Genomic DNA, 27,522 nt, shown 5'->3' on the forward strand with positions numbered 1-27,522 from the left:
GCTATACACCAGAAACTAACACAACATTGTATATCAACTATACTTAAATTCTTTAAAAGATTATATAGCCTGGCCCTGAAAGTGAGAAAAGAAATATAGTGTCGTCAGTGAGGAAGTGACCTGACCAAGATTTCAAAAATTTGCTCAACTATGTGTATTAGAGTGTCATTATCTTTCTATCTGCCCTTACCAAGGGCATATATGTGTCGGGGATACACAAATATACCTGGAAAGGAAAGGCCCCTATATTTAAGAATCTTAAAGGGAAAGATCAAAAGTTTTCATAAAAACAAAGTCAAAGCTTATCACACAAATGAAAACTGAAAAAATAAGTGTAGAGTGAAGTGAAAAGTAGCCCTGTCCTAAGGAGAAGTCGCTCAGTCGTGTCCGATTCTTTGCAACCCCATGGACTGTAGCCCACCAGGCTCCTCCGTCTATGGGATTTTCCAGGCGAGAGTACTGGAGTGGGGTGCCATTGCCTTCTCCAGGGGATCTTCCCCACCCAGGAATCGAACCCGGGTCTCCTGCATTGTAGGCAGACACTTTACCATCTAAGCCACCAGGGAAGTCCTAAGAGGTCATATTTAATGGTTAATTTCCACTGCTTTTAGAGACTCTGAGTACCTTCTCCACTGGCTTTGCAATGGCTAATCATTCATAACCAGCACTGTGCAATCGGCAGATATAAAATTGATATGCTTTTCTTCCTTCCCACTCACTGCTACAAAAGAGTCCATAAAAATCGTTTGGAGGGCTGACCATGTTTAGGATTCAGAGGATGTCCCATGGTTTTGAACACCATCATTGGCAGGAATAAAAACTTCACCATTGGTGCCTGATTAAAGCCTTCAAAGAGCCAGTGCGCAGCAAGGGGTGGAGTCAGAGGTGGGGAGGGTGACTGCACAAGGTGTTTAGATGTGGTCCTGGGAGGTCAGAGGCCCAGCTAGCCACAGCCCTAACAGGCCGCCTCAGGGACAGGAGCAGGTGGCAGGAAGCAGAACCCTGGGAATCAGGGCAGGGGAGGCCTCTGAGGGTGTGATTGTATTACTCTCCTCTGCTCATTTTACCCAGCCCCTCATATTTATTGTCTTGGATTTAACGGGCTAATTTATACCACCAGCTCCCCGAGTCCTGAATTCTGTAGAGACAATTATAAGGATGTGCACGAATATGTGTGTGTAATTCTAGGGTAGCTCTTAGACACTCCCCTTCTGACACGGAATATTTTTCCTTTTTTTTTCTCTCTTTTGGTATCTCTTGATATCATTATGTTTTCTCATTGCCTTTCTGTGGAGCTTTCTTCTTCTAACATTAACAGCTGAACAGCTGCTTCTGTTTTGTCTTACCATCCCCCAACATCAGAAATAGAGAATTAAAGGCAAGACAAAAACTAAATATCCACATAGAAATGAAAATCTCTAAGAACACAATTCTAGATAATAAAGAGTTTACAAGATTTAACAATAGAGCTCACTATAAGTGTGACATTTGCCTAATGCTTCATACATGTTAACTCACTTAATTCTCAGGGCTGCCCAGTGGATTAGGTACTGTTAATTTCCCCATTTGATTGATGAAGAAACTGAGGCACAGAGAACTTCAGTAGCTGTCCAAGGTCAAAGGAATATTTATCTGATTAGACACCCTGGCCCAAATTCTAATTTTAAGGAGTCTGTGTACAAAATCTAGGCATAGCAGTGCTAATTAAAGCCCCAAGTAAGATACATGGAGACTGTATTGCAAGTGAAGCACTCGGGTTCTAACATCAAACATCCTGATTTAGGGTCTTGGTTTTACTCTTTACATGCTGTGAGAATTTGAGCAAGTTACTTAACCGCTTTGAGTCTGTTTCCCCAAGCGTCCTCCATGGGGATAGTGATGATGAAATCTAACACATGGTGAAGAGCCTAGCACACAGTAGGAAGCTGTATCGCTGGTGCCCAGCACATAGTAAGTGCTTGGAAAATATTTGTTGAATGTCAGCTATCATAATAGAATAGTGCATGTTGACAAGAGGAGCAAATTGTCATTTATTAAAGCCAAGCCTGACTGCCTGTTTAGTCTTTCAAAAACTGCCTCATTTCTCCAACATTTGAGGTATATGAATGGATTGTAGCAATAAAGCAGAAAACCCACGGATACTGGTTTGATGATGATGTTTCAACCAATAAAAATGGTCCACCTTGCTTCCTTCTCCTGCCACAAATGGCATGCTCATTTATAGGATAGCCAAATGTTTACAGAATAGTTGGCAACTTATGAAAAGTGATTACAATACTGATTTCCTCAGTTTTTTTCCTCCTTAAATAATGTTCATCCATAAATGAATGCCTGATAGAATATTTGTAGAACAAACATCTGTATCTGATTTGAGGAAAATGGCTCAAAATGTAGATTCTGATTCTGACCTTAGACACTGTGGTATGAGATGTTTATGTTGGCTTTCACATAGGAAAAAAAAAAAAGGAAACCTAAAGAGCTGTGAAATTCAAAGGGCCACTAAAGATAGAAAGTGAAAATGTTAGTCACTCAGTCACATTCGACTCTTGGCAGCCTCATGGACTGTAGCCCATCAGGCTCCTCTGTCCATAGAATTCTCCAGGGAAAAACACTGGAGTGGCTTGCCATTTCCTTCTCCAGGGGATCTTCCCAACCCAGGGATCGAACGCAGGTCTCCTGCATTGTAGGCAGATGCTTTACCCTCTGCACTACCAGAGAAGCCCAAAGGATAGGGGAACATTTTTAAATAAATAAGCCAATTAGCATTGATCCAACATACAAAAGTGTTTGAAATAATAAGTGACAGGGCACTTTACCTTACCCGAGGGCTAGTCTCAGAGTTTACTGACTCCCTGTCTCTATTTTTCCTTTTGTTTTCTTTACTTAGGATTCTTTGAAATCTCTACCAAATTTCCAACTTTTGGGGAAATCTTTCTGTCTCTCTTTTTCCCACTCCACCATAGAGATGAAACATGAAATATATTCTTGTTAGCTTTGTTGAACATAACTTGGATGCCTATTAATTTATTGACCTGAAATGTTTCAAAATATTTTTCTTAAAATGCACATATTAAAAAAATGCACATATTTATTTATAATTGTATTTCTTTGACTGTAAAGAAAAGCAGATTTTCACTCTTATAATGGCTAATCACCCCGCTTAACATGCTCTTATGTGACATTATTCCTATTTGACAAGTTAGAATGTTATGAAACTATTTGAACAGTTCAGCAATTTATCTCCATCAACCTGAGCCTTTAGTGAGGGGGAAAGTTTGACTTAAAAATGATGATGTAATATTAAGAAAGTCAAAGTACCAAAAGACATACTATAGTTTTAGGCAGCTTATGATATCTTATCTTCTATCATTTTTCATCCATATGGTAAGAATACCTTCATAAGAAAAAATATTTTGAAAAGAGACTGTTAAATATAATTTCACTTTCAAAAGATTATAAGTTGAAGTTGAATTTTTATAATATACTGAAAAAAATTTATTCACTACTGTTGTTAAATTGCTTCATACAAAGTGAGAAAAGTAAAGCCAAAAAAATGACCCCAAGACCTAATGCCAAATGTACATACAGCTAACTTTTTAAAATATTTATGAATCATCCTTTATCAGCTTCAGGCTATTCAAAATTTGAACACACATGCATGTATATTTGAATAATAGAGAATTCACTTTAAAATATCAGTTTGGAAATCTTCCAAAACAGAAATGCTTCAAGTGAACCTTAAGATCTTGTTCTTATAGGAGAACGTAAAGGTTTTCAAATGTGTTAACTGTTTTTCACATTAAAAACTTCTTAAATGGGAGATGATCTCTTTCTTTTGCTATCTTATATGCTAATTAAAGTTATATTTTTCTGTTAGGCTAGAAATCATCTGGCCAATAATGTGAATTATATTAGCCTCTGTTTTCAAACTGATCCTCTAACACAGAGGGCAAGGACAGATCAAAGAAATCAGCCACTCCAGACTGGCAGTGGTAGTTTTAATAAGTACGGGAACTTACATAGGGAGCTTGTCTTGGCGATTGCAAGACAGCGTAGACCTCCGCATCCACCAGGCAGAATCCTTCAAGTTGGTATAGAGCCCTTAACTGGGTTCAGTCACGTATTCAGTCCCAGGGGCCTCACCGATACATTGCTCTCTCAAGGCTGTGGGAGCACTGAACAGAGGGTACAGTCCAAGGACAAGAGAGGAGGGAGGAACCTACCATTGCCAGATTGCCTGGCTCCAGCTCTCCTGTCAACAGGCAGTCATGTCCTCTCGATGACCTCCTCCAACATGCCCTCTGCAAAGAATTTAATCTGAATACTTAAATGTAGGAGAGTAAGGACGTGAAGGTCACAAGGGCACCGCTGGTCACAGGGCTCTGTCTTGTCATCCCTACCATATGGGACATCTCCCTGGAGACAGACAAAGGCAGTGTATACTGGTAGTTCCAGAGAAGATGGTAGCATATCATTATAAGGTCCCTTGGGAAGGATTCCTTTAGGGTTCATTGCTTCTCAATGGAGCCAGAGCATCACAAATAACCACCTGAGTGGCAAGTGCTAGAAGTGTGTGCAGGAAGAGAAATACATGACAGTAAGTACTTATACAGGAAGTAAGAGGGCTCAGTCATTTTCTTTCATCCTCGCTCCATCCTTAGCCTGACTCCATTTCTAGCAAAATGGTGCAGCCCTTCTGTGTATCCACAGCTTATTGTTTCTAACAACTAAATTGTATATCGTAACCACTGCCTCAAGTGGTAAAGAATCCATCTGCCCATGCAGGAGATGCAGGAGATGTGAGTTTGATCCCTGGGTTGGGAAGATCGCCTGGAGAAGGAAATGGCAACCCACTGCAGTATTCTTGCCTGGAAAATCCCATGGACAGAGGAGCCTGGCGGGCTACAGTCCATAGGGTTGCAGGGAGTTGGACATGACTGAGCACACATGCACAGCTTGCAAACACTGCCAAGTGATAAGACATGGAGTATCTTTGCTGCTGCTAAGTCGCTTCAGTCGTGTCCGACTCTGTGCGACCCCATAGATGGCAGCCCACCAGGCTCCCCCGTCCCTGAGATTCTCCAGGCAAGAACACTGGAGTGGGTTGCCATTTCCTTCTCCAATGCAGGAAAGTGAAAAGTGAAAGGAGTATCTTTGGGAATTTCAAAAGGAAGCAGGTTATAACATAAATCTTTATTGCTTTTAAGTGATTTAGTGCTGTTACTAGCCTATCCTTGATATCTAACAGGCTTGGTGGAACACATAAAGCATATTCATCATAGAGCGTTTAGAAAGTAAGCATAAACTCCAAGGAAAAAAATTCCATAATCTTGTCACCCAGAATAGCCATTGTTAACATTTTTGTGTAAACTTTCAATCTTTTTTTCTATGCTCACCCACATAATAATAACAATGTCTAACATTAATTTAGTGTTTACTTGGTGATTACTAAATTCTTTATAAACAGTATCTCATTCAATTCTTATGAAAATTTTAAGAAATGGGCACTATTATGCCCGTTTTACAGGTGAAGATGTTGAGGCTTAAAGAGTTTAATCCATTTGCACAGAATCACACAGGTAGTGAGTGCATCATTTGCACTAGTTTTAACCCAGGTGTGCCTGACTCCAGAGCCTGTGTTCTTGACTTCAATGTACTATTTCTGAGTTATACATGCCTTTGATACTATAAAATTTCATTTTATAAGTTGTGCTTTATAATTCTTCTTAAAGTATAATGCTGTAATGAAGTAAGCATATGAAGGAAGAGTGAGAAATGTAATATACAAAATTTGTATTCTGAAATACAAATTCTGAAAATATTTAGATTTCACTTCTCAAATAGTCAAATGACATTCGGAGTTGGCACATGAGAGATAACAAATAATGAAGCATCATAAAAAATGCTCAGATTTGCTGGTTAAAGGTACATATAGAGTATCAATGTATATTGATACATTGCATTTATTATGCATGTGTAATTATTTATTTTTTTAAAAAATACAGATGACTCTTTTAGAGTGTTGGGAGATCTATTAGGCTCAATTTTTGCAAGGAGCAATTACAAGAACTATGAAGACATGTTTCTAGAAACTAATCTAAAGACGTAATTTACAGAAAAAAGTGGTTTAATTTCTTTTGGCGAGGTAGGTTTATTTGATTCCTAGAAATAGAAATTTGAAATAACATGTAACGAGGTAGAACATAAGGATATAGATACTGATTTCACAGCTGGAAAAAATGAAGATCTATATTTGGACCCTGATGGAATGGAATTTAAAGTGACAGAAATAATTTATGTTTTATAATCACTGTATTTTTCTGTATACATTTAAGTGCTTAAAATGATTCTTTTGAGATCCAAAGACTTCTATTTTTGCTGTATAGATATTTTCATGTTTGCATTTTATTATTGATCATGAAAAACATATCGTATGCATTCTGGCTTAGCATCATCCTGAAAAGAAAAGCTGAAGGAAGGAAATGAAAAGAGAAAGGGTGGGGAGTTGGGGGGGCAGAGACACATGATGGCAAAGGTGAAGGCGGGAAATACGGGTGATTAAACACAATTATATCACAAATACAGGTAATCATTTAGTATAGAGTGTAATGTGCTGCACTTGGAAGTTATTCACAAAGCATTTAGAGAAATCTGAAGCTAGATAGCAGACACCTTTGAAGTCATGTGTCCAAAATTAAGGCAAATTTATGTCTGTATTTATTTATTGCAGAGTCTTTGCAATTACTATATAAAAACATAGGCCATGTCCCTTAATGAAAAGTGTCCAGAAGAAAAAAAAGTAGACGTTGGAATCCTTAACTTCCCCAGAAGTCACTCTTTAATTTCTAATAAGCCTTCAAACACTAATAATGCACCTGTTTGGGGACATCTATTGTTATTTTCATCTGGCACAAACAGACCAACATCAATCATAGAAAAATATGATTTTCTATAGAAAATACTTAAAACATAGCCTACCTAAAAATACCTAAAATGTATCCTACCTGATACACATCCCATACAAAACTGTGTATAACATTGGGCAGTGCTTTAGTTTCCTCACAGATTTTTATTCGGAGCATGATGTAGAGCCCACGTCATCCTAAACATTTTCAAGCATTTTTTTAGAGGGGGGCACTTTTCATTTTTAATAGCTGATTCTGGTGGTCACCTTTCTTTTCTGTGGTTTCAGAGCCTTTGGACCACTGAGGTGAATATTCAGTTTATTTCTTGCAATGAAAATATAATTAACTGAGGAATAATTTCCAGAGGAGATTTTCTGGCAGACGAGAGGGCATATGGAGTACGGTGGGGCCCTGCCTGTAGTCAGTGCTAATGGATGGCAGGCGCTCAAACGCCAGTCTTGAAGGCTAGTCATGACCCCAGGGTCTGAGGGGTCCCTCGAGTCTGGTAATGTCAAGATTGAATATTGAAGTTAGAGAGTACAAAGCTCTACCTTTGGTATTTTTCATGAAGGCTGGATTAATTATAGCAAACTATAGCTAAGATTTATTGAACGTTTTTCTTGGAGAAGGAAATGGCAACCCACTCCAGTATTCTTGCATGGGAAATCCCGTGAACAGAGGAGCCTGGCGGGCTACAGTCCATGGGTTACAAGAGTTGGACATAACTCAGCAGCTAAACAACAAAAATCATATGTTTAGGGACTGTATCAATTGCTTCACATGGATTAACTCATGGAAATATCATAGAATGACAAGTAATATTATTGCCCCTTTTAGGCTTCTAGGAAACTTGGGTCTTAGAGGAGTCTAGTATTAATAACATGCACAAATAGACAAAAACAGTAAATGGTAGATTTAAGTTCCACACCCAGTCTAATTCCAGAACAGGGGAGCTTAGGCACACTCCTATCTCTCTGGAGGCCCTAAAGCACCTCTGAGTGGCTATAGCAAGTTAGCAATTTGCCCAGTATGGTGTGTGTGTCTGTGTTAGTCACTCAGTCGTGTCTGACTCTTTGCAAGCCCATGGAGCCCACCAGCCTCCTCTGTCAATGGAATTCTCCAGGCAAGAATAGTAGAGTGGGTTGCCATTCCCTTCTCCAGGAGATTTTCCCAACCCCGGTATCAAACCCAGGTCTCCTGCATTGCAGGCAGATTCTTTACCATTGTGATGGTCATTTAATCTGTTCTTAAAGACCTTCTTTCAAATTTTGAAGCAATAGCTAGATTAAGAAGTGAAATGGGTTAGTTTATAATTTGTAGGGAGTATGTAGGAAACACTCTGTACTTTCAGCACATTTTTTTGTAAACCTAGAGTGCTCTAAAAATGTAAGATCTATTAATATACATAAGGTTTCTGCCTCTTTCTCTGCTGGTTTCCTAACCTCATTCTCAAGCGCATATCACCATATGTGAAAATGTGCATCTAACTAAACAAAGACACCCAGAACCTCTTTGACAAGACCTTCTACTTCTCGAGAGTTCTCAACTGGAATGCATTTTCTCCTTCTCAATCTCTCATGACAAATGCTTTAAACATCCTGCTTTTCTTAGTCTCCCCGGTATTACAACCAATAGTGTCTTTTCTTTAGATTTTGAGTCTCTGGAATATAGAGACCATTTATTTCTTATTCATTTCCAGCCCCACACCCAGTATCTGTACTATGCCTGAGTACATGATAATTAAAATAATTACAACTGCTCTTTATTGAGGGTTTAATTTGTGCCAAGAATGTATTTCAAGTTATTCATGATGAATACCATTGACAAATTTAGGCCTTCTTAATGCTGGCCTGGGCTTCCTTGGTGGCTGAATGGTAAAGAATCTGCCTGCCAATGCAGGAAACGTGGGTTTGATCCCTGAGTCAGGAAGATCTCCTGGAGAAGGAGATGGCAACCCAATTCAGTATTCTTACCTGGGAAATCTGATGGACAGAGGAGGCTGGTGGGCTACAGTCCATGGGGTTGCAAAAAAAGTTAAACACGACTTTGAGACTAAACAACAATCCTGGCCTGGATTCTTACAATGAACTGGGGATTGGCTTCCTTAGCCTTTGCCTGTTCCAGTCCCCTTCACTTAGATACCCTCAGATGATTTTTCCCAAGTGTCATTTCCTGCTCAAATGTCTGTAACGGTGGTACTCCATTGTCTGCTCTTCAGCATCCCTTAAGGTCCACAGCTGCTCCCCTAAGAATCTGTTGTGCTCCACAAAGCTGGCTCACTCGACATTTGTTAAGTACACATAGTGCTTCCTCTTCTTTGGAGCTTGGTTTATGCCTGAAAATGTTCTCTGTTCTTCATTTATACTTTGAAGCACTTTGCCTATCATTTCTGACATTATCCATATTCATAATCCTAATTTCCTCCTACCATCTCCCTCACTCATACCAGTTGGGCTCTTATTTGAGAGCCCACATTGTACTGCTGCTGCTGCTGCTAAGTCGCTTCAGTCGTGTCCGACTCTGTGCGACCCCATAGACGGCAGCCCACCAGGCTCCCCCGTCCCTGGGATTCTCCAGGCAAGAACACTGGAGTGGGTTGCCATTTCCTTCTCCAATGCATGAAAGTGAAAAGTGAAAGTGAAGTCGCTCAGTCGTATCCGACTCTTAGCGACCCCATGGACTGCAGCCCACCAGGCTCCTCCATCCATGGGATTTTCCAGGCAAGAGTACTGGAGTGGGGTGCCATTGCCTTCTCCGAACATTGTACTACTTTGGCCAATTCCTTATTATTTGACTTTAATTATCAATTTACGTTGGGCTTCCCAGGTGGCATAATGGTAAAGAACCTGCCTGCCAATGCAGGAGACCCAAGGGATGCTGGGTTTAATCCCTGGGTTGGGAAGATCCCCTGGAGGAGGAAATGGCAACCCACTCCAGTATTCTTGCCTGGAAAATCCCATGGACAGAGGAGCCTGGCGGGCTACAGTCCATGGGGTCGCAAAAGTTGGACACGACTGAGCACCTAACACTTGACTGTTTTTTTCCACTTTCAACTGGATTTTAACCTTACTTGTGAAAAGGGATTACATTGTCCTCAATTTTGGGCCATCTGAAACTTCTAACACAGGGCTTTGCAAATAGTGGACATTTCAACAATCCTCATACTGGAAAGACAGTAACCCCAAGTGGGAATGGATAAGCTGTGACATTAGGTGAACAAGGATTCCAATGTCAGGTCAGTCACTCAGTAGCTGTGGAATGTGGGCAAGGTAGTTAACTTCTGAAACTCAAATTTGTTTTCTACAGGCGTGTCATTGTATCTGGTACATAGTGTTATTGAAAAATTTTAAAGGATAATACATGTTGAGTTTGACATTCATTAAATATCTAATACATGGCAGTAGCAAGTATTTGTTTCATAGAATTTTTCTCCTGGAATACCTTCAATTTTTTCTTAACTAAAGATACTCTAACTCTCTTTTTAAGACATATTTGTGCTTGCAATAATTTGCTAGGAAGGCAAAAATTGGATTAAGGAAAGCTGTTTTATATATAGGTCTGATATTTATTTTGCAAATACTGTAGTACTTGTCAATTAAGTAAATCATGAATATTTATTGAGCATCTGTTATTCATCAAACACTATTGTAGTGTTTGGAGATACTGCTGTGAATAAGATACAGTCCTAGCTCTCCACTCTCATTCTAATGTGTACAAAGACCCCACAGATATCTAAGAAACATAATGAAAAGCTTATGTAAAAATGGGGCCAAACCTGCATTGATTAGAATCCCAAACTCCGTTTCTGAGTCTTAAAACTCGTCTGTTATGGATGGCAGCTTTGGGGGAGTCCAAGAATGGTTACTCAGATACTTATTCATTTTTTTTCCTTTTTCATGTGTTCTTTTTTTTTTTTTTAATTGAAGTATAGTTGATATATATTTGTTACTGAACCAAACTTGGGTTTGCTTGCCTGCTCACAATAGAGCCAACCGACTGACACCTGGCTGTGATGGGGAAAGTGCAGCATTTATTCGAAGGCACCATACAAGGGGTTTGGGACAGCCAGTGCTCAAAAAGCCTGAAATCCACAATGGGGTCCAGCAGAGTAGTTTTAAAGGCAAGGTGAGGGAGGCAAGCCCCAGGGTAAGGTGATCAGCTTGTGCACAATTCTCTGATTGGTTAATGGTGAGGTAACAGGGCGTGTCAGGGGTTATCCTTAGGTTTAGGGGTTGTCCCTAGGCTCCAGTAGGTTTAGGGAGCTTCATGCTCTCCGTCTTTTGAATAGTTAACTAGTTAACATCTTCCACCTGGGGGTATTTTAAGTCTCTGTAAAAACTCAGGAAATGTGCATCAGATGCTGTTATCTAGGCACGCTCAGAGGAGCTAAAGCAGAGGATACCGGTGAAGGGTCTATCCCTGTGAAGGCCCCATTTGGTTCTGCTTGCTTACACATTATATGTTACAGGTGTACTATGCAGTGATTTCACAATGTTTAAAGGTATTTGCTATATTCTTGTCTTAACCTCCTACCCCTCTAATGCCTCTCCCACCCCTCCCACTGGTAACCACTAACTTATTCTCTGTATTTGTGATTCTGCTTCTTTTTTGTTATATTCAGTAGTTCCTTGTATTTTTTAAGATTCCAGATACAAGTGATTTGTCTTTATCTGACTTATTTCACTTAGCATATGCAGGGTATTTTGTTACCCAGAGTTTTAAAAGCTAAGACTTTATGAAACAATGTTGCCAAGCTGAATATGTGTTTCCTCTTCTGGGCAAAACTAAGACTAAATCTGTAAGTTTTAGGGTGTAGCAGATGGATCTGAGCTCTCTCTGTTTCTATTTAAATAACCTAAAGTAGTTCTCAGCGAGTGAAAGTTGTTCCATGTTGGCTGGCGGACAGGAGCGCCCCAAACACCGACGCTCTTCGATGGCAGCCTCGTAGGTGAGTCCTAGCGGTGGCCTAGGGGTCCCAGGTCCTTGGCCGCTCTGAGCCTCTGGCCGGCGCCAGCAGCTCCCTGCGGGCCCGGGTGCGGAGGACCCTCCGGGGGGAGGAGCGCGGAGGGCGTGGGCCGGGGGCGGGGCGAGCCCTGCCTGGGTGCGCGCGGGGAGCTGTCAGTGTCACGCTCGGGAGCGGGAGGAAGTGCCGGGTGCCCGAGGAGCGCGAGCCGAGGGCCGGCGCAGCGTGAGACAGCACATCCTGCGCGCGCCCGGCCCGCCGCCCTCGGGAAACGCTCGGGCGCCGCCGCCGCCGCGCTCGCTAGCCCAGTGCAGCCGCCGCCCGCGTGCAGGTAAACGGGAGCGGGGCGGGGGGTCGCGCTCCCCGGACCGCCGCCCCCGGGGGTCCTCGGCTTTCGCAGCCGCCCGGCAGCGGTGCGGCGCTGCAGCCGCAGCCGGACCTTGGCCTCGGCCCCCTCCCCGGACTCCTGCGTGCTCCGCGGCGCCCGAAAGCGGCCAGAGCCTACCCCCACCCCTCCCCAACCCCCGCGGCAGCCCCGTGCTGCCGCTCTCCCGGCCGAGCGAGGAGGCGAGCGCAGAGGAGAAAGAGTGAGTCGTGGTGTCATCACCTTGTCGCCCACCTTGTGCCCTGGGAGGGGCGTCCCGGGGCGCCCCGCCTCGGTTTTTCTCCCGGGGAGCTGACGGCTAGCAGCAGTGAAATCCGCACCCCCCTGGGCCACCAGCTGACGGGGAGGGGGAGGCTGCAGAGGGAGGTAGGGCGGGATGCTGTTTTGAGTACATTTTCAGCTGTCTGCAAAGCTCTTAGATGCTGTTGCTACCCGCCAAGTGGAAGGAAGGGAATGCACTTCCAGCAAGGCATTAATGAAACACTCGCGCAAGAAGGTGCCCGTTTCTCTCATGGCTGCACACACAAAAAAGTGTGGCTGGGGGATATGTTTTCGTAAACACCTTTGGGGCCGCGTGGCCCTCCTTCCCCTGCTCCCGCAGCGCTCTGGCCTTAAAAATCCGTGCGTCGTCATCGCAAGGGCAGTGATCCTGGCGGCACTGATGGGAACTGAGAGTGCGGGAGTCTCATGACTTATAACAAGGGTGAACAGAAACCCGGGATCAGGACAGGAAATTACTTAGGAAATTAAAGAACTCAACCAAATACAGGAGATGGAATATATTCGTTATCCTGGACTCTCCCACATCTAGGTAAGGGGCAGAACAAGTAGCCAGCCATTTTCTTGCCTGGAATGCCTCTCAATTGGGCTGTAGACTTGCTGTAGTTAAGGGTTGTGCAAAATTGCTTCCAAATATTCCAGATGAGCAGAAAATATTACTAACATTAAGGCATGGTAGCTGCAGAAGGCAGCATATGGCTAATATTAACAGAGAAAAGGGTGATTGCTTATGTACACATTTTCATCCTGGAAATGACAGAGAAATACGTTGCACAGTATTAATAAATTTGAAATTTGCATTCAGTGCAAGTTGCAACCTGAGGGTACCAGTGGGAATGTGATTCATAATTCCTCTGATTATTTAGAATGCCAGATTTTCACCAAAAGTTTTGGCATGGAAGAAAATGGACCCAAACTCTGCTCTTCTGACTATGTTTCTTAGTAAAATAAAATCATACACTCCTGTCACCAAGTGATCATTTGTTCTCTTCGTAGGGACCAACTTCCCAATGTTTCTTGAGGTTTGAGGATCCAGTGCTCCAAGAGCCATGTCTTTTAAAAAATCTTCCAGCACCATGATTGGTATTTGTAAATAATGTGCAGGCTTTCTTCAGCCGGATCAGCTCTGGAGCAACTTCTTGGCCCAGGATATCTTCTCTCTCTTTCTTGTCTGGGGCATCAGGCACTGATGCACCTGCTTGCTCTCCTTGGACCTCAAGGTTGCTGAGCTTCTGCTCCTCGGTTCCCTGGAGGCAGAGGGATGGCTCAGCCTCTCCCAACACCCAGCCTTTCCTCCTCTCCTGCTGGAAATATGTCCTGAGGCTTTTGTGGTGTTACAGGTCTGTGTTGTTAAGAATAATCTCCACTAGGGATATGGGCAGAGAAAATAAATGTAACCCACAGGAAAATGGGGAAGAGCTCTTACAGCAGTGGTCCCCGGCCCCTTGTTTCTAATGAACTGAGATGGTAAGAGGAAGTCACCGGGTGTTTCTGTCACCATGTTTTATGTCTAAGAGAGGGCTCTATGAACCTTTTTTCCCCACCCCTCCTACTTCTTCAAACACTCCTTCCAGAGTCTGCATTTAATAAATGAGCCTTTCCCTTGTGTTGAGTCAAGCAGTTCTTGGAGATGAAGCCTGGGTGCTGCTCTGTTCACACTCAGAAAGTCACGTAGAACAGTCTGGTAAAATCCATGCCAAGTTTTTAAACCCAGCCACATCTCTTAGCACAGACAAGTGTGCACAGGCTTTATCAACAGTTACCTAAAAACAAAACAAAACAAAACAAAAAAAAACGACTTTACTGGCAGTCCAGTGGTTAAGACTCTGTGCTTCCAATGCAGGGGGCCTTGGTTGGATCCCTGGTTGGGGAACAAGGATCCCACATGCCATGGGGCACAGCAAAAAAAAAACAACAACAAACCCAGTTACCTCAAGGGGCCATTCACTCTCCCAGATTGAGTGTATCACTTTGTCTGTTACTTAATAGCATCAAATGTAAAGGTCACACACATGCATTGCAAACTTAAGTATATTCTTATTCATTCTTTCACGTGCTTTGCGCCATCAAAGAAAACAAAAGTTGTTGATAATACTTTTATGTATAATAAAATAATACTGAGCATTTTAGCAGTGCTTAATACATTCCCTAAATGTATTGCCCTAAATGTATATCACTAAATATATTTAGTGTATTTAGTAAATGTGTTGAGTTAAATGTATTTCACTCCCCATATATTTACGAAAATGTATTGAGTACTTGACCAGGTATTGCATTTTAAACTACTTCTCATGTATGAACATATTTAATCCTCACACATCTGCTAAAGTAGATTTATTTGTAATTCTATTTGGCAGACAAGGGAACTAAGACACAAGGATGTCAAGTAACGTACTGAAAATTGCTCAGCTGAGAAGTTATAGAGCCAGGATTTGAACCTAGGCAGTCTGACTCTAGTCTTCTAGAGGACAGTTTATATTGGTTATTTTTTATATATTGAACTCCAGCTCTTCTGTTATCTCATTTTAATCCCTATATTAATCTTGTGAAGTAGACATTATTTGTGTTTTACAAATGATAAAACTGAGTTAAGTGAGTTGATACACAGCAGAGGTAGGATTCAAATCCCTTCTGTTTGACTCTAAAACTAGAACTTATCCATTTTAGCCAGCATTCTCTGTGAGAAATAAAAAAGTTGAGCTTGTCTGTTCTTTTGGGTTTGTTGCCCATTTTCCCTGTGAGCCATTGCTATTTCTTTTACGCCTTAAGTGTAGCTGTGTTTTTTTGCCAAGCTATTGGTATGCCTCTTTGCCAGGCAGATGATAAGGCAAAACCAGCGCAGGACCATAGCTCTTTTCACGTCAGATAATTGCCTTTGCTCTGTCTCCTTAATGAAACTAGCTAATTCCCCATAATACTTTGTGGGTCTCAAATACCATATAAATAGTTGTTTCCTTGATCAGAGATCCCTTTTCCTAGCAATGTTTGCGTCTTCTACATGCCCTAGAAAATGTGAGAAAATAGTTGTTTTGGGAACTTTGTTGGGATAGAGAACTTCTGGAGCTCACTTCTTTTGAGAATTGACTAAAGTAAGTCCTACTGTCTTTCTTTGAAATTTATAAACCATTCCCTGGGTCCACATTAAAAAAAAGAGTCCTCTTGACTGGGAACTCTTCATTGGTACCCCAGACTTGTTTCCTTTGCTTTTTCTCTGCAGGAACGCTGGCAACAGACTGTCAGTGTGAAGTTTGCATTGTAACATAGACCCCGCTGCCCGGGTGCCACGTGTTTATAAAACATCTCCGAGTCTTTGTTTAGAGGGGGCTTCTGAAGCAGTCACCATGGAGGGCAGGCATATGAGTTTCCAGGTGGTCATTGAACCCAATATAATTGATGCAAAATTTTATGCATTTGTGCTAAAGGCAGTGTTCCAGGGAAAAGTGGGTATTTGTGACTAACGAGATTAAGAATTGCTGGTTCTAGTGCACTGTTTAGAAAGGGGGAGGAGTGGAGGCTGTTCTGCTGAAGTGTGTTGAAAACAAGGCAAAACTATCCTGTCAGAGCCAGCCAAGAAGGAATGTTCTTGGCTCTCAGGACACTGCTGGCATTTCACTACAGAGGCATGCTAGAGTGCCCGCTGCAGGGGCAACACCCACCGATGCACGCTGCAACCAGGTGAGGGCTCCAGGGTCTCTCGAAGCCCTTGCCCTGCTTGCCACTCACTCAGCACTTCCCTTGCACATTCACAGTCCATCGACTCTTCCCAACTTCCTGTAAGGCTGGCATTTCTATCTTCACTTGGCAAACAAGGAATTGGGTGACTGGAAACATTAAGCCACTTGATCAAGGCCACAGCAGGCCAGTTAGTAGAAAGACTGGATTTCAAATGTAGGTTGGTCAGGTTCCAAAGCCAGTTCATCCTCTTCCCAACATAGTTCATTGTTTCTCTATGTGGGATACTAAGAAAGTACTATTTAGGGTAGCTTTTTACTGTGGCAGGACAGAGTTCCTCAAGAACACTCTCACATGCTGATAGGAAAAGCCTGGATGTGTTACTAGAGGGGAACAAGAGAATTAGACTCGGCAGGGCAGAGGATAAGCACATCTCCTTGAGGTGTGCGCATGCCCCAGGCGTTTGATTCTCAATATGGTGTCCAGGTATCTTGCTGAGCACCAAATGAATAACAGTCTCAGGCAAAGACAGCCCAGAGAGTGGATTGGTTGATTTTTCCCAGGCAGCTGCAAGACTTTGCATGTGCACTCCATCACTCAAGTTGTGTCCGACTCTTTGCAATGCTGTGGGCTATAGCCCACCAGGCTCCTCTGTCCACAGGATTCTCCAGGCAAGAATACTGGACTGGGTGGCCTTTTCCTACTCCAGGGAATCTTTCAGAACCCACAGATGGAACTCATGTCTCCTGAGTGTCTCCTGCATTGGCAGGTGGATTTGTTCTGGCTGAGCCACCTGGGAAGCCTAGCTGCGAGACTTTTTTTGTTGCAAAAATGAACTTACTTCAAACTTGAGTTGGAAGCAAAAGTGTTTGAAGCAGTGTAGTGTTCTGGGGCCTACATGATCTAGCAGCTTCGTTGTGATCTAGAACCCTAACTGGGTCCTTAATCCTGGGAAGACCTCTGCTCACCAGGTGACCTACACGCCCTCTAATTTTCAGTTCCTGTCAATCCTGCAGTCCTTCCCCATCGTTTCATTTTGGGGTACAGAGCAGCTAATGACGTTAGTGTGGTAAGCATGTGAAAGCAGAAATTTATGTTAGAGCCAAGGGCATTCTTTTGATTTATGTATTTATTTTTACCTTATCTGGCTGCACCAAGTCTCGGTTGTGGCACGTGGGACCAGGGAATGACCCGGGTCCCCTACATGGGGAGAGTTGAACGTCAGCCCCTGGACTACCAGGAGGTCCCCCAGTGGCATTCTTTGTGATAAAACTGAGCCGCAGACACTGGAGAGGATGACTGCCTTTGACCAACAGGTTGTCTGGGGAACAGACACCACCAGCGTGCTTCATTACGCTCCAGCCTTCTTTCTCTCCTATAACGTCTATAAAGGTTTTTAAAAATGTTACTGCTCCCCCACCTCCACACATTTTAGGTTGGCATCTAACATTTTTGTTGCAAATGTAAAGAATCACTGTGAATGTCATTTCCAGAATATTGTAAACCTTGACCTTTACAAATAAAACGATGACATCATTCTTTGAATCCCAAGTAAAATCTAAATGCTATTCCAACCTCTTTTAAAAAGTACCCGAAGAAGCTCTTCTACAGAAGTGTGCTTTTATACCTTGTGGTCAAGCATCACAGTGAGATTTGGGTTTCCTTTTTTACCCCTGGTAATGGAGGTGGGAGAGGAGACCTTGAATGACTCTTCGACCGCAGGTGTGTTCTCTGGCCGGTCAGTGTTTGGAAAGCCTGCAGACAGAAGGTCGAGATCTGGAGATAGCAATGTTATTAGCTCTCTCCTTTCCTGCACACTCTGTAGAAAGCCTCATGGATGCCAGGGCACATGATGTCAGTTTGAAGAGCACATATTTATTTAGCACAGGTGCTGTGTGGTACAGGTCACTGCGGGGCCAGTGCTGGGAGTCAGGTCCATGGGCTCTGTCTGTGTGGCTCAAGCTCAAAGTGGCAGGGCTGGAAGGAACTGCAGAGCCGCTGTTCCTGTCTCTCGCCCTTAGGCCGGTGGCTGTGTGAATAGTCGTCTTTCCTTTATTGAGTCATTTATAGGAAGAGATCTGCCCTTTCCCCTGTATTTATATTTTACTTTTTATGTATTTTTTTTGATATGGGCCATTTTTAGAGTCTGTATTGAATTTGTTGCCATATTGCTTCTGTGTTATGCTTTGGTTTTTTGGCCATGAAGCAGGTGGGATTTTAGCTCCCCGACCATGAATGGAACCTGCACCCCCTGCATTGGAAGGTGACATCTTAACCCCGGACCACCAGGGACGTCCCTCCAGTGTGTTTCTTTAGATCAGTGGTTCTCAGCCAAGAGTGACTGTCCTTCCCGAGGGACATTTGGGCAATTTGGCTTTCACCTTTGGGGAGAGAGGGTGGCTGCTGGCATCTGTAGTAGGAAGAAGTCAGGGTGGCTCCTGGCCAGCGTACAATGCACAGAACAGCCAAGCCTGAGAAGCCCTAGTTTAGATGCTCTGTTTTTCTGCTGAAATCTTCCCTCCCCTAAGCTAAGTTCATTTCTTTATCCTTCTACAAGGGAAGAAGAGCATACATAACATCTAAGAGGCAGCATAACGGAAAGAAAAGAAGAAGCATGATATTCCGTTGACTGCCTCTGAGAGCCTCAGTTTCTCCATCTGTGAAATGGGACTATCAATACCTGGCTTGCAAAATTATTGTAAGGCGTGCAGATAATGAAAGCCCTAGGTGCAGTATGTGGCACATTCTCAATGTATGGAGGATGCTTTTTGTTATTCAACAGCCATGATATCACTCTCTGGCCTTCTTTTTTCAGGGACTTGTGTGATCTTGCTCTGCTTTGAACCAAAGGTATGCTTTTTAAAAATGAAACATGTATCTGCCTCCTTCCATTTCTAGACTCTAGGCTCCCTGAGGCATCCTTTGTATATTTCAGCAGAGGGTTTTTACACACAGTGGCTCTCAACAAGCTTTATTGACCTGAAATATTAGCCAGAATAAATCCCACTTAATTTTCCTTTTATTATAAGATTTAATTCTTTCCCCTTGGATTATTTGTAGTGTGTTTAGTAAAACATTCACTTCCTAAAATGTAGTTTCTATTGCACAGCTGGGCCCAGTATGAACATGGTCTTGGTAATGCCTCAAATTCTAGAAGCTTTACCTTCCTGAACCAGTATCCCGTTAAACATTTCTGCTGGGGGAATGACAGCCTTGAGGAAGACAGCCTGTCATTTTCTAGAAGTGATGGATAGGGTGGTTTGAGTCTTGTGTTTTCCTCTGTGGGTCCCTTGGTCTAATCCCTTTGATCTGGCTTTGATCTGACACTCTCCTCTGAGCAGAGCAGTCCTTTGGCTCCTTTCTCGTGAGAAAGGAGGAATTTTTATTCATTTGTCAGATTTCTATTTTATGTTAATATGTAGAGTGAAGCCAAGAGTATCACATGTATTTTAAATAGTGCTAATGAATAAATGATGGCACACTATTTTATATGCTTTGCCGACATCAGTTTCTCTCATTGGGTATGGATTTTTCCACTCCCAACTTGAAATAGTACCTGTTTCTTTGTTTGACAAGCTGAAGATTTTAGTAATTGAAATGGAATGAAGTCCTCTCCTTTTGAAAGTGGTTTAGATCCTGCAAGGCACATATGGAAGCCTTTAGCAGTTGACCAAGTGTTTGAATGCTGCAGTGGGCCCACATGGAGGGGATGATCACAGTACTCTGTTTTGGATTCAGCTTGTGGGATTTTAGGAGTTGGTGTTAGTAGGTGGTGGGTTTGAGTGGCTGAAAGGGTAGAAGGCCCTGTGGGGAATGTGTGTTTTGACAGTGTCCCCTTTTAAAACTGAAATGAGTCTCCTGTTTCACCATCCACCCCATTAGTATCAGAAGAGCAAAGCATTGTGGGAACTGGTATGTATTTTGTGGGAGAAAGAATAACAGAAAACTTCTCTGCTTGTTTCCTTAAAAAGTGTGACTTTGTTCACTTTCAGAAGGTGTAGATTACCGAAAGAGGATCCTCTCTCTTTGAATGTTTTCAGGCTCAGAGGAGAGTGAGAATCTATTTACCTTGGTTAAAATGCCAAACCAAATCTCCCAATGCAAATATGGACCACCCAGAGGCATTGTAAAGGCCAGGTTTGGGGTTTTGAATACAGATTTCCTTGCTTTGTCTTTTAGGCTTTTTAATATTTTTCAAATACTGTTGAAAAGTAATTGGCACATCAAACAAGGATGAAACCCCATATCTTTTGCCATGAACTTTAAAGGGAGGAATTGTACTCATTTCCCTCGAGAGCCCCTTGTTTCTTAAAATCAAGAAACATGAATTATTAAAATTTGAAGGCCACCAAGTTGAAGATTTTAAAGTGGATAGAAAAGTCGGGTTATAACACAGGTATAGGAGAGGAGGTCCAGGGAATAGTCAACAGAAGCAGAGGCACTACCTCAGGCCAAGGGGGGCTCATAATTTGAGCAGGTTTAGAGATTTTTAACCTTGAGGATCCGTATTGATCTAGCCATCTTGCCTGATGGTTGAGGGTGACAAGGACAGTTTCAAGTTTCCAGGGTTTTGTTAAAGCTTTATACGATTTGCCCAGTGAAGTGGTTGCCTCAGGCAATGATGGCTGTGGAAAGTTCACCCCAAGTGGGAATGCAGTTCCCACCAGTCACCTGCAGTCTTGCTGCCAGACTCTTGCCGTCCCAATGTCCTTACAATAGACAGCGGCCTGCGTCTGAGTCAGAAATCATGGTGGGCAGGCGGTGGGGAACCCGGCATCCTGGATTCCTGAGAGCCCTGACTGGTCATTGAATTGACAGCTGCTGTTTGCCCATCATGATTTCTCTGACACAGAAACAGGCTGTTTGTTGTAAGGATGTCAGGATGGCAAAGTTTGCCTACAAGCAAGCTGTACAACAGGCCAGTATATCCGAGACGAGGCGTTGAGGTGAGGAATGTGACTTTATTTGGAAAGACAACTGACCAATAAAATGGCAGACTAACGTCTCAAAATAACCATTGTATCCAGGTCTGGATGCCAGGTTCTTTTATAGAACAGAGATAGAGGTGGGCAGGTGGTGAGAAATCAAAGTGAAAAGGCCATTAATCTTGCAAAATCTCCTGTAATGGCAAGCCACGGGAGGCAATGGATTAATTTCTTCCTTCTTGTAGTCACCTATAAGTGGACAGAGTCCTGAACAAAGGCTCCTTGGTTTAACATTTGGGCAGAGGGGCAGGGTTCCCCCAGGCAGGTCATTATGTATGGACACAGTATCCTTTTAGTGAACAAAAGCAATGGGAAGCAAAGGTTAAGGAAACAGATCCAACATGGAGTCAAGCTGCTCCCTGTAACGAAAGCATCAACCTTGCAGCAGAAGTCTCCAGCCCATCCAGAAAACATACATATGGTAAGAACATATTGATAGCCCCACTAAGTGGCAGTTGAATGTAGTCCAGCTGCAGGTATTCAGAGGGTTCAGAGGGAGGTTTGAGGCCTCTGAGAACAAACATTGTTTCCCAGGTTTGGGGAGCTGGCAGGTCAGGCATTGGTGGTGAACTGTTTTTGCGATTTTATAGAAGGCCTCCTACTGTCGGGGGAGTGTGTAATTTCCTTGGTTCTGTCTCGTCGCAACAGAAATATGAAGTGATGGATGGACCAGCGTTACAGCCCTCGGACGGGCCGGAGTTTCAGCTCCGTGTTACAGCTCAGTTTTATTTAGAAAGTAAAGGAAAATACATCCTCGAGGTGTGAGGGAATGCCGACCCAAAAGATGTGAAGAGAAGAGAGGCCCTGGCCCAATTTTGGCTCCTCTTTTTGTATGTTTTTTTCTCCTCCTGGGCTTGCCCTGTGTAAACGGGGCTAGCCAGGAGTGCTGCTTGTTTACCTGAATCCTCACTCTGGTCCTTGGACCTTCCTTTGTTCTATTTTTGCAGGCTTTTCCCTGTTTTGTCTTTTAGCCACTGCCATTTTGGACTCCTTTTTTCTATTCTAACTACCTAACACTATCAATCTTTATTTCCTGATTTGATTCACTTTAATCACACTACAGTGGATGAAGGAAGGCAAAACCTGAAAAATGGAGTTTGCTGGGGATCCCGGAAGAACCAAGCACTCTCCTGGGTTCCGCAGTAGCCCTGACTGCTCATTGAATTGACAGCTGCCATTTGCAGATCATGATTTCTCTGACTCAGTAGCAGGCTGTGGTCCAGTGGTTAAGACTTCGCCTTCCAATGTAGGAGGAGGGGGTTCGATTCCTGGTCACTAAGATCCCACATGCCTCATGGTCAAAAAGAGCAAAACATAAAAAAGAAGCAATATGGTAACAAATTCAATAAAGACTTTAAAAATGATCCACATCAAAAAAAAAAACAAAAAAAACCTAAGAAGCAGGCAGTTGCCTGTTGTAGGGACATCAGGGTGGCAAAAGTCTGGCAACAAGGAATTATTTTTTGCAGGAACAGAATGGACTTCATCCACATGATCCACAACCTTTGTAGATTCTGTTGCTGCTGCCTTTTCACAGAAGTCAGCTGACACAATCCCCTGATAACTCAGGTTCAGTCTTTATAGTGTGAGCCTCAGTTGTTATGACAGCAGTTTCAACAGATACGGGAGTAGCAGCAACAAGGTTTTGTACCTGCTGTCTGTTTTTGCTGGGGTCCTGGTAGACTTAAAGGGCTTCCCTGGTGGCTCAAATGGTAAAGAATCTGCCTGCAATGCAGAAGACCCAGGTTCGATCCCTGGGTAAGGAAGATCCCCTGGAGAAGGGATGGCAATCCACTCCGGTATTCTTGCCTGGAGAATTCCATGGACAGAGCAGCCTGGCGGGTTACCGTCCATAGGGTCACAAAGAGTTGGACATAATTGAGTCACTGAGACTGGTAGACAAAAAAAAAAAAAGGAAAAAAAAAACCCTTTGCTTCCTTAACATTCCAATTATAGTTGATCCCAAAGGCATACCAGCTGCCAGTATAAATCCTAACAGTTTGTCCTTCTGGTAACTGGCGTGCTCTTGGTCAGGGTGTGGAGCTCTGCTTGTTGGGCTGATTTAGCTTATGGGAGACTTCCCCTCTTAAACATTCATATTGGGTAATGACAACATAGCCAGCTTGGAAATTCCATTTTTTGTTTACAGTGTGACCCATCAACAGACAAAATTAGATCAGGATTAGTCAAAGGGGCACTTTGTGAATTAGGATACAGTGTCACAAAGGTCAATGGCTCACCTTCTTTGGTCAAGGGTAGCAGAGTTGGACGCGACTGAAGCGACTTAGCAGCAGCAGCAGTAACATGCTGCTTGCTACTGCTGCTAAGTCGCTTCAGTCGTGTCCGACTCTGTGCGACCCCACAGATGGCAGCCCACCAGGCTCCCCCGTCCCTGGGATTCTCCAGGCAAGAATACTGGAATGGGTTGCCATTTCCTTCTCCAATGCATGAAAGTGAAAAGTGAAAGTGAAGTCGCTCAGTTGTGCCCGACTCGTGGTGACCCCATGGACTGAAGCCCGCCAGGCTTCTCCGTCCATGGGATTTTCCAGGCAGGAGTACTGGAGTGGGGTGCTGTTGCCTTCTCCGGCGGCAGTAACATAGCAGACTATTTTGTTTTGGATGCAGACTTAGGTGCTGAAAGCAGAATCGTCTCAAAAGAGGTTAGTATGTTTGCAGAGAAATGTTGAGTTACTTCCGAATTGAGATTTTGAGCAGCGTGTGGAGTTTGTAAGTAAATGTCATTTCCTAGGGCTTCCCAGGTGCCACTAGTGGTAAAGAACCTGCCTGCCAGTGCAGGAGACGTAAGAGACATGGGTTCAATCGCTGGGTCTGGAAGTTTCCCTGGAGAAGGGCATGGCAGCCCACTCCAGTATTCTTGCCTGGAGAATCCCATGGACAGAGGAGAGGAGCCTGGCGGGCTGCAGTCCATGGGGTTGCAAAGAGCTGGACACGACTAAGCGACTTTCGCTTCACTTCCGTACTTCTCATGTTCTTGCTTGAGCATCCCCAGGGCTGGGCTCTCTGTTTCACGTTCAGATAAGGTGAAAGATTTTGAAGCTGGGTGCCCTGGGGCAGGCAGTTCTTGCAGCACTTGGTTTAGTCTCATAAAGGCCTGCTCATGTTTATCTTCCCCAGGAGCTGGTTCAGCGATTGAGCTTTTAGTGAGTTCATAGAGTGGGAAAGCCGATAGAGGAAAAATTAGGAACCTGTACTCTGCAATAACCAGCCAGGCCTATGGATCCACAAGGTTGTTGTTTAGATGTGGCCTAGGGAATCTGGGGCAGCTTGGTTTTTTGGAGCTCACTGGATTCCTTCAGTGCTTAGATTATGACCTGAGTAATGTCTGAAGATAATTATAATTTTTCCTTGGAGACTTTATGTCCCTGTTTAGCTAACCGTTATAGCAAATAAGTGGGATTCTTGATGGATGCCTCTTTGGTACTTGAAAATAGCAAAAGTTTGGCTCTATTCTTACTGTAGAAGGGTTGATTTCCTGGGGAAATGGAGGGTACCTGAGTTTTGGTGGAGCATTTGGAAAAGTAAGAAGGGGTCTCACTGAACCCTCCAAGTTTGCCTGTCCCAGGTGTGTTGTTGTTTGTTCCAAGTAAAGGTGAATAGCCGCTCGTTGTTGGTGTCCCAGCATGGACAGAGGACTGGACGGAGGTCCACACCTGTGAGCCATTTCGAGTCTGATGAAGCTTGTGACAAAGGGTTTTGGGGTATGGAACAGCTGGGAAGTAGGGAATCTTGTTCATCTCAAGTCAAATTGCCATCCCCACCCACTGGGTTTCGGGACTGTTAAGACCGGGTGTTACGGGGGCTGGTACAGGGAATGGTTAGCCCCGAGGGAATTGGTCTTCTATTATTGGTATTGACCTTGCATCACCTCGGGTTTTAATGGCTGTTGAGACAGTTTAGGAAGAGGTTTGGTTTCCTCTATGAAAATTTTACAGGTTCTGCACCTTTTATGCTTCCAGGGTCAGTGTTAGAGGTAGCCCACAGATTTTCAGGCACCTTGATTAAGTTAGAGGTCTTTTGCTGGAATCCTTTCTCTTCTATATCAAGGACAGGCTGTAAAGAACATCAAGGATCAGGTTCAGCTTGGTCAGGAAATTCTAAGGTGAGGTGTCCACTAGAAGCAAAATGTATTAGCCCTTTTAATTCAGAAAGGAGATCACTACCTGATGGTTTGGAGCTGTGTTAGTAGCTCAGTCGTGTCTGACCCTTTGCGACCCCAAGGACTGTAGCCTCTGACTGTGGGATTCTCCAGGCAAGAATACTGGAGTGAGTTGCCATCGCCTTCTCCAGGAAACCTTCCTGACCCAGGGATCGAATCTGGGTCTCCCACGTTGCAGGCAGATTCTTTACCATTTGAGCCACCAGGGAATCCTAATAGATTGACTGGAGCTGTATCATGTAGCAAGAAAGGAGAATTTCTCAGTGAAAGACCCCAGAGTCATTTCTCCTGGTTGTGAAGGAATTTTAATAGACACCCACTATGGGAACTTCTTTTTCACTCAAGGGATGTGTTGTCCTATGACAGTGGGGTTTAAAGTAGAGACTGTAGCTCTGGTATCTGTCACAAGTTGGCAAGGTTTCCCATTACTTCTAATATTTTTAAACTGTTTATTTAATTTTGGCTGCACTGGGTCTTTGCTGTGGCTCGCACTCTTTCTCTAGTTGTAGCGCATGGGCTTAGTTGCCCCAAGGCATGTGGGATCTTATTTCCCCAACCAGGGATCGAACCTTCCCCTGCATTGGAAGGTGGCTTCTTAACCACTGGACCACCAGGGAAGTCCCTCCATTAATTTTAATTTTAGTTTCCCCTTGGCTGTTTAAAGGAATTACTGGTGGCAGCTTATCAGAGAATTCCTTGTGGTCCTGTCAACTCTTGAAGGAATTTTTGAGAGCAATCTTTTTTCCAGTGCCCCTGGTGATTACAATTGAGATGTGGATCCTAGACCAGCGTTTTGATAATAGACTCTTTAGAAGGGTGCACTGTGGGAGGCCCAGGTATTATTTTTGGTCACTGGTCTTGGATCTGTTGTAGTGTAAAGGCGAATAGTTGGGCAGACTTTTGTTCACTGTCTTATTCCAAACTCCTTTCAAAGTGCTCAGCATTGGTCATGAGTTCAGTCAAACCAGTGGCCTCCCATCCTGTTTTCCGCCTTTTTGAGTTTAGTTCAGTCACTCAGTCATGTCCGACTTTTTGTGACCTTGTAGACTGCAGCAAACCAGGCTTCCTGTCCATCACCAACTCCCAGAACTTGCTCAGACTCATGTCTGTCGAGTCAGTGATGCCATCCAACCATCTCATCCTCTGTCATCCTCTTCTCCTCCTGCCTTCAGTCTTACCCAGCAACAAGGTCTTTTCCAGTGAGTCAGTTCTTCGCATCAGGTGGCCAAAGTATTGGAGTTTCAGCTTTAGCATCACTCCTTCCAATGAATATTCAGGACTGATTTCTGTTAGGATGGACTGATTGGATCTCCTTGCAGTCCAAGGTATTCTCAAGCATCTTCTCCAAAATCACAGTTCAAAAGCATCAATTCTTCAGCGCTCAGCTTTCTTTATATAGTCCAACTCTCACATCCATACATGACTGCTGGAAAAACCATAGCCTTGATTAGACGGACCTTTGTCAGCAGAGTAATATCTTTGCTTTTTAATATGCTGTCTAGGTTGATCATAGCTTTTCTTCCAAGGAGCAAGCATCTTTTAATTTCATGGCTGCAATCACCATCTGCAGTGATTTTGGAGCCCAAGAAAAGAAAGTCTCTCACTGTTTCCATTGTTTCCCCATCTATTTGCCATGGATTGATGGGACAAGATGCCGTGATCTTAGTTTTTTGAATGTTGAGTTTTAAGCCAGCCTTTTCACTCTCCTCTTTCACTTTCATCAAGAGGCTCTTTAGTTCTTCTTCACTTTCTGCCATAAGGGTGGTGTCATCTGCATATCTGAGGTTATTCATATTTCTCCCAGCAATCTTGATTCCAGCTTGTGCTTCCTCCAGCCCGGCATTCCACATGATGTGCTCTGGATGTAAGTTAAATAAGCAGGGTGACATACATCTTTGATGTACTCCTTCCCCAGTTTGGAACCAGTCCGTTATTCCATGTCTGGTTCTAGCTATTGCTTCTTGATCTGCATACAGATTTCTCAGGAGGCAGATAAGGTGGTGTGGTATTCCCATCTCTTGAAGAATTTTCCACAGTTTGTTGTGATCTATCTTTTTATCAATCCACTAATCTCAGGAGATAATCCGTTTACAAGTTGGGCAGTGAGAGCAGGTTGGGTGATGTCATTTATTGTGTGGAACCCAGGATGCCTTAGG

The 27,522-nt window shown here is 43.4% G+C and overlaps 1 protein-coding gene and 1 non-coding gene across 8 annotated transcripts in view; one reads left to right on the top strand and one right to left on the bottom strand.

Moving 5' to 3' along the window:
• Window positions 1-494: 494 nt before the first annotated feature.
• Window positions 495-566, bottom strand: TRNAC-ACA (transfer RNA cysteine (anticodon ACA)). Its single transcript has one exon. It is a non-coding gene; the product is annotated as a tRNA-Cys (tRNA).
• An 11,232-nt stretch (window positions 567-11,798) lies between these two features.
• Window positions 11,799-27,522, top strand: part of DYNC1I1 (dynein cytoplasmic 1 intermediate chain 1) — a 379,184-nt gene continuing 363,460 nt past the window's right edge. For 3 of the 7 annotated variants that reach the window (XM_061413499.1, XM_061413504.1, XM_061413505.1), the window contains exon 1: window positions 12,122-12,199. The gene's annotated coding sequence lies outside the window, so the exon portion shown is untranslated. Of the gene's footprint in view, window positions 11,854-12,119; window positions 12,200-12,374; window positions 12,456-27,522 lie in introns of those variants that run through there. The other 4 variants (XM_061413500.1, XM_061413503.1, XM_061413501.1 and 1 more) reach the window with 3 other exon arrangements.

Source organism: Bos javanicus, chromosome 4 (assembly GCF_032452875.1).
Source record: "Bos javanicus breed banteng chromosome 4, ARS-OSU_banteng_1.0, whole genome shotgun sequence".
Classification (NCBI taxonomy): Eukaryota; Metazoa; Chordata; class Mammalia; order Artiodactyla; family Bovidae; genus Bos; species Bos javanicus.